This window comes from Phocoena phocoena, chromosome 15 (assembly GCF_963924675.1).
Source record: "Phocoena phocoena chromosome 15, mPhoPho1.1, whole genome shotgun sequence".
Taxonomy (NCBI): Eukaryota; Metazoa; Chordata; class Mammalia; order Artiodactyla; family Phocoenidae; genus Phocoena; species Phocoena phocoena.
The window spans coordinates 35,748,846-35,758,750 of record NC_089233.1 but is presented as its reverse complement, the minus strand read 5'-3'; the positions used below and the strand labels follow the sequence as shown (position 1 = coordinate 35,758,750).

General features: G+C 45.2%; 1 pseudogene; it reads left to right on the top strand.

The window, feature by feature from the left end:
• Nucleotides 1–8,513: 8,513 nt before the first annotated feature.
• On the top strand, nucleotides 8,514–9,462 carry LOC136135326 (olfactory receptor 1F1-like; annotated as a pseudogene).
• Nucleotides 9,463–9,905: the final 443 nt, after the last annotated feature.

The window sequence follows — 9,905 nt, the reverse complement described above, 5'->3', positions numbered from 1 at the left end:
GTCTTTGTTGCCGTACACGGGCTTTCTCTAGTTGCAGCGAGTGGGGACTACTCTTCGTTGCGGTGAACAGGCTTCTCCTTGCGGTGGCTTCTCTTTGTTGCGGAGCACGGGCTCTAGGCATGCAGGCTTCAGTAGTTGTGGCTTGCAGGCTCCAGAGTGCAGGCTCAGTAGTTGTGGCGCATGGGCTTAGTTGCTCCCCGGCATGTGGCATCTTCCTGCACCCGGCCTCGAACCCATGTCCCCTACACTGGCAGGCAGATTCTTAACCACAGCACCACCAGGGAAGTCCCTAGTTTGTGCTACTTTGTTATGGCAGCCCTTGGAAATTAAATGTCATCCCAGTAGAATTGCTTGTATTTTCCTGTACAATCTTCTCCTGCAGTTGTTTGCATTCATTCTTGGGTCTTCCATCCTTGCGATAAGAAATGGGTCATTATTCACGTTTGTACACTCAGTGTTGGGCGCTGGGTCTGGTTCACGTGAAGTGCGTAATGTTTCATGAAGAATGAGTAAATAGCAGAAATCAATACCCTGAAGAAATTTTTTGTTTTTTGTTTCTCTCCTCATGCCCCCTACCCGGACTAGGCTGTATCTCCATGACTGCAGGAACCCAGTTTTTTCAACAGTACCTGGGATGTAGTGGTTGCTCAACAATTATTATTTGCCTGAGTAAATGATTATATGACTGAATCAGTATGGGGAGAAGAGGAGAAAGTTTCCTGAAGGGGTTGATGGGCTTGTCTCAGGTCTCTGCCACCTTTCAAGCCATATTGAAGCCTATGTGCATGTTTTAATGTATTTTATTTTATTTTTAATAAATTCACTCATTCATTCACTTCCATTTCTGGCTGCGTTGGGTCTTCGCCGCTGCGCGCAGGCCATCTCCAGCTGCCGCGAGCAGGGGCCACTCCTTGCCGCGGTGCACGGGCCTCCCACTAGTTTTGCTGTTGCACCCCAAATTGCAAAAGTTACAGCCATGGAACTTCCCTGGTGGCTCCGTGGTTAAGAATCCGCCTGTCCGCACAACCACAATGAAGAGCAGCCCCCACTCGTTGCAACTAGAGGAAGCCTGCACCCATCAACAAAGACCCAACGCAGCCAAAAATAGATGAATAAATAAGTTTATATACATACATATTAGAAATGAATATGCCATTTATAAAAAATATGCCACAGTGTGTAATGAGTGCTTAGTTAAGATGGACGGGCATTACACTTGTATAACAAGTTATTTTGAGAGAGAACCATAACAGATAACATTTATTACAGTATATTGTTATAATTGTTCTATTTTATTATTATTATTGTTAATCTCTTATTATGCCTAATTAATAAATTAAACTTTATCATAGGTATGTATGTGTATGAAAAAATAGTATACATAGGGCTCAGTAGATCCATAGTTTCAGGCAGCCACTGGGGGTCTTGGACCCTACCCCCACCATGGATAAATGGGGGAACTACTGTAATAAAATCGGCTTCACTGTTTTAACTAATGTCTGGCTGGTGTGTATATTTGACACTAGTTTTAGTGGAATCAAACATCAGTAATATATACATATTTTTAAACAAGTTTATTTCCTTTTTTAAAAATTTAATTAATTAATTAATTAATTTTTGGCTGTGTTGGGTCTTCGTTCCTGTGCGAGGGCTTTCTCTAGTTGCGGCGAGCGGGGGCCACGCTTCATCGTGATGTGCGGGCCTCTCACTGTCGCGGCCTCTCTTGTTGCGGAGCACAAGCTCCAGACGCGCAGGCTCAGTAGTGTGGCTCACGGGCCTAGTTGCTCCGCGGCATGGGGGACCTTCCCAGACCAGGGCTCAGAACCCGTGTCCCCTGCATTGGCAGGCAGATTCTCAACCACTGTGCCACCAGGGAAGCCCAAACATCAGTAATATTTTTAAAATCTACTTCTTTGCCCAACTTGGTCTCAACAGAGAGAACTACCATTTTTGACAATTTCTCTCAATCAACCGAAGCTCTTTAAATACTATTAAATTAACTTCCATCTTACTGATCTTGTCTTTAAATTTTTGATATTTTGTTCAAAGATTTCTTGCACTAATTTTGCTTTTAAAATCACTGCATTGAAATATGATTTATCTTGAATATTAAGCTTTTGGGGACCCCTGGAGCTTTGCACCTCCATTTCCAGCCCCTAAGTGTCAGGAGTCTTCCGCACGTAACAGGACTTCCGTATTCTGGCCCCTCACGCGCAGGCGCAGCGCGGGAGGCGCAGACTCGGCGGACCTCTTTCCCCGAAGCGCTGCACACGCCCTCGACCGACCGGGACCAATCAGAGGCTGCGTTGTATGGCTCTCCTTGCCCCGCCCCTTGCAGACCTTTCTTTAATTATCCAATAATAGCGGACCAGCGCCCCCACCCCCCGCACCCCTCGTGCTCCTGCCCAATTAGAAAGGAGCGGGCGGGGCCTCAGCTCTGCACAGTCTCTTTGGGAAAGTGCAACTGCGTCTTTCACCAGAAGTACTGCGGACTGGGAGCTCCAGTAAGGAGCGGGTGTTCTGCGTTGCAGTAAGTGGCTCTGACTCTTTACCCCGAAATGGTATAAGGAGAAACTCAGGGGTTGGTGCCCGCCAAACCTGGGCAACTGGCGGGTCCCACGAGCCTTCCACACTTCACCTGATCCCGGTCCTTTTGGTCTCTGCCCTTTCTGTCTGCCCTTCCCGGTTAGGATGGGTCACGAGGTGTTCAAGATTCTTGTCTCTTGCTTCCACAGGCTGGGGCTGTCGGAAGTCAAGGTGTGACTTCCAATCCGGAAATCCTTTCAAAAAGCGAGGTTGGCTGGGAAGCCAGTATCGCAAAAACCGGTGTACCCATCTTTAGATTAAGGGCTCCTTTTACTCCAGTGCTGAGCCCTTGCTACTACTCAGTGTGATCCGAGGACCAGGCATCATTGCCTGGCTGATTGTTAGAAATGCGTAATCTCAGGCTCCATTCCAGACTTCCTGAGTCAGAATCTTCACTTTAACAACATTGCAGGTGATTTCTGTGCACGTTAATGTTTGAGAATCGTTTTAAGCTTCCCAAGATTTCTAGTCTAGGAGGCAATGTTGATGTATGTAATTGGCTGGTTCTGCAGACATAAAGGAGATGTTAAGATTTGAGCCTTGTGAGTCAGACTCAGGATATTTATGACATCCCAGGCATCACCTAGTACTTAATCAAGATGATATAGGTAGAAAACCTATGGTGAGCATGGGTATCTTGGAATGTGCAGAAGTATTCAGGAAAGGAAAACCAACCGATGTACACAGGAAGTGCTTAATCAACCTGAGGTTGAAAGACTAATAGGACAGACACAAGAGGGAAGAGATATGGGAACATATGTATATGTATAGCTGATTCACTTTGTTATAAAGCAGAACCTAACACACCATTGTAAAGCAATTATACTGCAATAAAGATGTTTAAAAAAAGACTAATAGGATGTGTGTTAGGGATGAATGGATCTATTCATCAACTTGGCATCCCACCAACATCGTTTCTAACCAAGGAACTCACTTTATAATAAAAAGAATGTGGTAGACAGTTGTCAAGATGGTCCCCAACGATCCTAGTCTTGTGTAATCCCTTCACACCCTGAATTGGGCTGACTTTGTGTCTTAATCCATTCGGGCTTCTGTAGCAAAATACCATGGACTGGGGGCTTCCCTGGTGGCACAGTGGTTAAGAATCTGCCTGCCAATGCAAGGGACATGGGTTTGAGCCCTGGCCTGGGAAGACCCCACATGCCACGGAGCAACTAAGCCCATGTGCCACAACTACTGAGCCTGAGCTCTAGGGCCTGCAAGACACAACTACTGAGCCCACATGCCACAACTACTGAAGCCTGCACACCTAGAGCCCGTGCTCCGCAACAAGAGAAGCCATGACAATGAGAAGCCTGCGCACCGCAACGAAGAGTAGGCCCCACTCAGCGCAACTAGAGAAAATCCCTGCACAGCAACGAAGACCCAGCACAGCCAAAACCATGGACTAGGTAGCTTATACATAACAGAAATTTATTTTTCACAGTTCTGGAGGCTGGAAAGTCCAAAATCAAGATGCTGTCACATTTGTTGTCTTGTGAGAGCCCACTTCCTGGTTCATAGATAGCAGTTCCATCTCACATGGTGGAAGGGACAAGGGAGCTTTCTCAGGCCTCTTTCATAAGGGTACTAATCCTGTTGGTGAGGGCTCTCCCCTCATGACCTAATCACTTCCCAAAGGCTTCAACTCCTAATACCATCACCCTGGGGGTTGGGATTTCAACATATGAATTTTGTGGGGACACATTCAATCCGTAGCACTGTGTGAACTATAGGATGTTGTGGAAATGTTGCTGTTTAACTTCTGGAGCTCCCTCATAAAAGATATTGTGGCTTGTATCTTGCTGTCTTGAATCACTTGCTCAGGGGGAAACCAGCTACTCTGTTACAAGGACCTATCAAGTTAGCTTCATGGAGAAGTCCACAAGAGGAACTGAGGCTTCCTGCCAATAGCAATGTGAAGGAGCCATCTTGGACACTCGTCCTCCACCCACGGTCAAGCTTTCAGATGACTGAGCCCCTGCAGATAACTTAACTGCAATCTCATGAGAAGCCCTGATCCAGAACCATTCAGCTAAACCATTACCAGATTCCCGACCCATAGGAACTGTGTGAGATAAATGTTTACTGTTTTAAGTTGCAAAGTTTTGGTGTAACTTGTTACTTGACAATAGATAACTAATACAAGGGATAAGGCTGGTGTCCATAGGATTCTTTGGCGTTTACTTTCTTTTTTTTAAAGGACTTTGGGGGGAAATTTTAAAAATATATTCATTTGGCTGCACAGGGTCTTAATTGTGGCAGGCAGGGTCTTCGTTGTGGTGTGCGGGATCTTTAGTTGGGGCGTGCTGGATCTTTAGTTGCAGCATGTGGGATCTAGTTCCCTGACCAGGGATCAAACCTGGGGCCCCTGCATTGGGAGCACGGAGTCTTAACTGCTGGACCACCAGGAAAGCCCGAGCATTTACTTTTACACCATCACCAGAAGCAGTTGACCTTATGGAACAGAGAAATGGTCTTTTAAAGACTCAATTTTGGTACCTCAATTTTTGAGGTTACCCTGTAAGGTTAGGGTGCTGTTTTACAGGACACAGTATAAGTTTCATACCAGTGGACAATATATGCTGAACTTTCTCCCAACCAGGAATTTATGGGGCAAGGAAACAAGAGGTAAAAGTGGGCACCTCTTTTTGTAATACCTAATGATCTACTTGCAAAATTTTGCTTTTTATCCCAGCAACACTGGGCTCTGAAGAGACTTCTTGCTGGCCAATTTGGGCTCCTTTTGCTACTTGGATAAATTGACCAAAAGGAGATTCTAATATTGTTATGACTTTGACTATCAGTAGAAAATAGTTTTTCTGCTACACAGTGGTAGCAGAGAGGATAATGGATGGAAAGATCTCCTTGAGAGAATTCTGGAATTGCCATGTCCTGTGATGGCAGTTAATGAAAGACTAGGACAATCTTATATGGGCAAGATCATAAGGATGTCAGATCTCTCTGACATGAGAATTAAAGTCACTATTCAGACTTTTAAAACCTTGCATAGCTGAGATGCTGGCTAAAGATAAAGGGAACATGAATTAGATTGTAGTTAAGGAACATTATTAATATCAATTAATTGTTCATGACTACCTGTGGAAATGAAGATTACATTATCAGTCATATTTTCCTCCTTCCTTTGTTACCTATATATTTATGTATTTTAGCTACCTAGTTTCTTCTTTTCTCTCCCTCCCTCCCTCTGTTTTACATATACATAGAATACGTAGTTATTGGTTAGCTTTCAGGTTTGATTCCGAAGTTATAGAATGTCAGGATGGGATCATGATTGGAACAGGAAAGATCTTGGTTTGGGACCTGGATACAGTAACTGATGGGATTTTGAGTTGTTCCCCTGTTGTGAGGATAGTTGTATTATGTTAGACCAGAGAATTGCTATTCTACTGAAGGGTAAGTTGGTAAGAGGGATGTGTGTTAATGTTATACAACTGGAGGGGTGGATTCTAGTGGGCATTTATCTTGTTTTTTGGCTTCCCAACTTCTGTGACCCCTTCCAAAGCTCAGGTAATACCCTACTTCATCATTCTTGTTGGGAAGAAAAGCCTACTTCTTCCTGTATCACAGGAAACCCTGAATAACTTATCTCACAGCCCCTGTAGCAGCTAAGCTGTGGGCATGTGCCTACCCATTAGATATCCTGACTCAGCCTTTGACACAAAGAAAGGGAGACACGGAGGAAATTTTTCTAGCAGTGGCAGCCATTGCAGCAAAATGGATCCCTGGGTAACAGTGCTACTGGTGGCACCCTATGTCCAGTGGCTAGCTGTGTCAGAGCCATGAACTGTAAGATTTATGCTTGGAGGCAGCAGGAACATGCTAATCAAACCTGTGCTGTGGTATGATTTGGGCACCGAGTGACCTCCTGAGCCTGCTTCTCCAGTTGCTCCGTGGTTTTGAAGTATGAGCTGTCATTTTCAAGAAATCCTTTTCTGCTTAATCAGCATGACTTTGGTTTTATTATTTTCGTCTAAGAACTACCACAATGTAACCAATCATCAGAAAAGGACTTGAACCCTGAACTGGGCCACCACTAGTACTCTTTCCATCTTATCATTATTTCTCTCTCTGTGTGTGCATTTTTGGCCTTTCTGCATAGACTTTTGCTTCTCCATCTATGGGGCAGTCAGGAGAGAGTTGCAAGCTTCTGGATTTCCACATCCAGGCCAAGTCATACTGAGAATGACCCGCAGGTCCGCACCCTCAGTGCCAGCTTCCCAAATCCAATTGTGAATCCTCACTGGGCAGGAGGTGGTGGACTATAAATTGGGCTGCTGGAGCTCACACCCCTGTGACTCTGTGGATTGGGGACCATCCTCAGAAAAGGGTGATCCATTGTGAGCTGCGAAGACATCTCCAAAGAAGTCTACTCTGGGAGCCTGGAGTTTCTCAATCCTGGTATGCTGTGCTCTCTGATACATCTCTCCCACGAGGCTAATCCTTTACATCAAATGCTTTACAGGATTAAGCACAACTCTGTACTTCCACCCCCACCCAACTCCAGCATCGCCGTCTGCAAATGCATCACTAGCTCTAATCAGTATATGACTGGATAGATATTAGGGGTTGACTCAGATAACACTGCAATAACCCCAGTTTCTGAGCTAAGAAAATGAGAAGAAAAATCTTTTAATAACTGAACTTTCAGATACATAAACATAAGCCCAGATCAGCAAGGTGATGAATTTGGAAATCTCAGGGAGTTTTCTCTGGGACTTCTTTCCACCCAGATTGCTTTATCTCCAAGTTCTGACCCAGGAGTTAGATCATATGCTTTGTCATTCATCATGGTTGGGCTCATGGGGACCAGGAAATAGGTGGGACAATTACTTTCTGCTTGTCTCTAATAAGGCTCTCAGGGAATCTGGTCCCAGTGGCCATGGAGGCTACTGTAAATATCCATCTCTGATACCCCCAGACATCCTGCATGGAGAGCTAAGGCCATGAATCTCCGCTCCTCATTTGCTTAGGACCTACCTATATTTCCAAGACTTTCCAAACCTTATAATAAAGAGGAGCACTGGCCAGTTCCTCAAAGGTGAAGAACACTTGATAGCAACAGCACGAACTTCTCCCAGGTAAGATTGTAACAGTGGGGATGTCAATATTTCTTTACTTATGGGTGAAGTTCTTTTTTTTAAAAAAATTATTTATTTTAGGCTGTGTTGGGTCTTATTTTCTCGCACGGGCTTTCTCTAGTTGCGGCGAACAGGGGCTACTCTTCATGTGGTGCTTGGGCTTATCATTGCAGTGGCTTCCCTTGTTGTGGAGCACGGTCTCTAGGCACGCGGGCTTCAGTAGTTGTGGCTCACGGGCTGTAGAGCGCAGGCTCAGTAGTTGTGGTGCGTGGGCTTAGCTGCTCTAAGGCATGTGGGATCTTTCCGGACCAGGGCTCGAACCCGTGTCCCCTGCATTGGCAGGTGGATTCTTAACCACTGTGCCACTAGGGAAGTCCCTGGTGAAGTTCTCTGAAGAACCTCCTTTGTTAAATCTTCCAGATCCAGGGAGTAGTAGTAAAAGTCCTGAATCCCTCATCTGTTGCTTGTGATAAACCCAGTACCAATGAGCTGTTTCTCTTCTCTCTACGATCTACTAAGTGGGCAAAAGCCTGGGAATGTTCATAGAGATGCACATAATGTCAGGGAAGGACTGTGTATGTGCCTGTGTGTTGTTTTTATGTTGTATTTCATATAATTAAAAAAATTAGTCCAGTGGAACCAGCATCATCTAGGACTGGAGGTCGGAAGTTGAGGGTTTAGGGAGTAGGGGCAGATTCTGACTGAGCAACTCTAATGTAGGTTTTATTAACATGACCATGGCTGGAGCTTGGGTTATTGCACCCAAACCCTTTGCTTCTAGGTTTCTGACTTCTGCTACTCTTCTCTGCATCTGAGTCCAGCCCCATGGGAGAGACAAACCAGTCAAGTAACTCTGAGTTCCTCCTCCTGGGGCTCTCCAGGCAGCCCTAGCAGCAGCAGCTCCTCTTCGTGCTCTTCCTGAGCATGTACCTGGCCACAGTCTTGGGAAACCTGCTCATCCTCTTGGCCATCAGCACAGACTCCCACTTGCACATCCCCATGTCCTTCTTCCTCTGCAACCTGTCCTTCGTAGATATCTGCTTCTCCTCCACCTCTGTCCCCAAGATGCTGGCCAACCACATACTCAGGAAGCAGACCATCCCCTTCTCTAGGTGTCTCACGCAGATGTATTTTGTTTTCACGTTCATGGACATGGACAATTTCCTCTTGGCTGTGATGGCCTATGACCACTTTGTTGCTGTATGCCACCCCTTACACTACTAAGCAAAGATGACCCGCCAGCTCTGTGCCCTGCTGGTTACTGGATCGTGGGTCATTGCCAACCTGGATATGCTGTTGCATACCCTGCTGATGGCTTGACTCTCATTTTGTGCAGACAATGCCATCCCCCACTTCTGTGATGTGACCACACTCCTGAAACTCTCCTGCTCTGATACACACCTCAGTGAGGTGATGATTCTAATTGAAGCACGGCCAGTAATGAGCACCCCATTTGTTTGCATCCTCGTATCATATATCCTTATCAACTGTGCTGTTCTGAGAGTCCAGTCCACAAAGGGAAGATGGTAAGCCTTCTCCACCTGTGGCGCCCACCTGGCTATGGTTTTCCTCTTCTATGGCACCATGATATTTCTGTATTTCAACCCTTTATCCTCCCACTCAGCTGAGATAGACCTAGCAGCTGCTGCGATGCGATGTCTCTATGGTGACTCCCATGCTGAACCCCTTCATCTACAGCCTGAGAAACCAGGACATAAAAGAGGCTCTTGGAAAAGTGGTTGCTATTAATTTTTTCTACTCAGTAGTGAAATAGACTAAGAAAATCATGGAAGGAACTAATTTATAAGAAAATCATGTTTTTGTTTTTTTGATTATGCAAAAGTTAACGTTTGTCTTTTGTAAGAGAATCATCTACTATCTGTCTTGGGAGTACAAAACTTGATACAGCCTCTTCAGGTTAAAGGTGGAAAGAGAGATCCTTGTACCAAATAACTTGACTATTCCAACCGTCAGTGCCCTCCAGCCAAAACCCATTAGGAGCACACCTCTTGTTGAATAAGTTGCATTTATTACTCATGTAACAAGGGAGTTACACATACCATGGGGGGAATAGTGAGGTATCTTAGTAGGAAGGTGCTCAAAAGGACTTATTAGAAGACTTGGGATTGTATGAGGTGATTTTGGTAAGAATTGGGTCTTTGCTCTGGATTCAAAGATGTCACAAAGTGAGGATAATTTTGGTTCACTATCTTAATA